Consider the following 2649-nt stretch of genomic DNA (forward strand, 5'->3'; position numbering starts at 1 on the left):
TCCTTATCGGCGTTGCGTGCTTCTCGTAGCTGGCGCCGCTTGAACGCGGCGAGCGCGACAGCGGTTATTGAGTCAACCTGCTTCTGCATCTTGGTCACATACTTCGTAGCGTAATAGATGCGCAGGAGCGCATTGTGACCACCGATCATGACCTGAATGTCATGATTCGACCGAAATGCAAGCATTATCTCGCGATTGAAGCTGTTAACGAACTCAAATGGTGCTCGACGTTTGATCGGAGCGCTGTCGTCCGAACAAGTCGACCGCACGACACGACTTCGTGGAAATCCATAGCGGCACTCGCCGGAGGCCGCTGCACGACTTTTCTTGAAACAACTCCCACGTGAGACCACCAGTGCATATTAAAGAGAAAGACGAGCATGGAGACTGCAAACGCGACGGCACGAGGCATCCACCGTTCGTCACTAATCGATGGAGGCAACATTGTCAGTGTTCGAGCGATTGCGCCGTTGCGAAAGGCATCGTTCTCGCGTTGCTCGAATCGATGTGGGGCACGATTCAAATCGCGAAGGTAATTTGCGTACTCATCGTCGTGGTAGTCTTCGTTCACACCGGCTGCGTGCACGTCGAATAAATACAGATCTCGCCGATAAATAACTGACTTAGCAGCCGCAATGCTACCGCGACCTGGATTCTCCAACTGCACGGCCAGCGCAAGTTCAGCCGAGGAATATGGCCGCATTGGAGGCGGCTACGAAGACGGTCGATGTTCAAGCAAAAGGCGCCGAATCACGTGTTGGGAGCTAAGCTCAGTGCCGCACCGCGAGCATCGCACGAGGACCGGCTCACCGCGCGCGCTACCACCGCGTTGTGGCTTGTTGGGTTCTTTATATGCTTCAGAGGGGATCGAGAGTTCCTGAAGATTCGCGTACGAATACCCACCGAAAACGCACGATGATTCTTCTACATGGATTAGCATCGATATCGACACGATGCTGTCCGTGAATGCCTCGATATCACGATAATACTGCTCACCATGGGCTGCCACCGCTCGGTACAAAGCGTCCGTGTTGGGAGGCACATCTACCAGCCAGATTAGGAAGTGAGCGTGCAGTGTGCCGCCCCCCTGAGTTTCAACCATCCCGAAGTACGCCTTGATTTCACCGAAAAGACGGTCAAAAGGTTTGGACTTCATGTGCTTTGGCGCAACACCGATCACGTGCTCGATGAATGCATCCATGTTGCGCATAAACAACCGAGCGGACGCGACGTCGTTGCGCACGCTTGCACTGTGCAGCGCTGAGCGTCCGGGCGGATCGGCCAATGCGGCGTCAAATAGTGTGTTGACGGATGTAATCCCGCAATATTGCGCCATGACGAACGATTCGGCGACATTCGGGGTCAGCGTTACGAAAAGCGCTGGTTGGCCATAGCGTGCTTGATATGCGAATGCCTGTCGTCGACATTGCGCGCGCTCGCCATCACTACCCCACATCGCACTTCCCCACATCGCACTACCGCTGATTTTAACCGTCTTCCCAAATGCAGTAGCGGTCGAGGTCTGGTTCCGTGCTGATGCTGTGCGGCCATGACGGTGTAGTTCGCTCTCATTCAGCGCTTCCACCAGCGCACTCTTAGTGATGTCACAGTATGGTTCAAACATGGTAGGGTTTCGCTGGCATTTCAATGCGACCTGCGTGTACATCCTAAGTTATCGAAGCTGGCAAGCATGAAGAGTTCATCTTCCGCGAACCGTCTGGTGCTCAACAAGCTATAATACCGAACGCAGGCGTTGAGCGCCACAGGCATGTGTCCTGGGTGTCCGCGTCCATAGGGGAACAAGTGCGGGAACATGCGTGCGAAACGTGTCCCGTTCTGTCCTGTGAATTGACTTGAATACCGGACGAGAAATTGTGGCTCAAATGCGCTTTGGCTCGCTTGTTCGTGGCGCTAGACTGACGGGGTCCTCTGTGTATTCACCTCCCGGTCATCAGAGACGAAAACTACTCGGCGTTCGACGACATCGGTCTCGGTACTGGATGTATTGTTCTCCCATTCGCTGCCAACTCGATCATGTTCGGCGTCCATTTCTGTGGTCTCTACATCTGCCTCGCACGTCTTCGAAAATCATGTTCTCTGCGATGGCATCAACTGATATCTCGGAACTGTCGATGACGATGCCATCGTAGAATTTATTGTGTTGTTGGTAGAAGCGAAGAACGTCATGGACAACCTGACGACGTACACGATGCATTTGACGGACGCGCGCATGCTGCTCTGGCGTAAATGGCCAGGCCAGCACTACACGGAATGATGAAATGTTGCCAACAGGAATCAGCAACAATGTAGCGGGTGGGCCCGGTGTTGCATCAAATGCCAAACAATGCGAGCGGATTGAGCAGTGAGCGCCGCCTCGCATTACCCTGGTGATGGCGACGACAGACACGGTCTGAGTCATGGGACGCTCGGTGAGTGTCATGTCTGAGAAGCGAGTCGGCAATTCGCCCACATAAAAACCGTTTTTAATGGAGAACTTAGGGATCGATCTCTTCGCCAAGCGCTCGTCGCACTCCTGGCAGCCATTCAAATTACCGTCGCGACGCACACCACGCTTCGATAGAAGAACGCCATCCAAAATCGATGTCAGGGTAGAGCAGTCATAATCCGCAACAAGTTCTGTTGGCAGTG

The sequence above is a fragment of the Phytophthora infestans genome, genomic scaffold, assembly GCF_000142945.1.
Source record: "Phytophthora infestans T30-4 supercont1.4 genomic scaffold, whole genome shotgun sequence".
In the NCBI taxonomy this organism is placed as follows: Eukaryota; Oomycota; class Peronosporomycetes; order Peronosporales; family Peronosporaceae; genus Phytophthora; species Phytophthora infestans.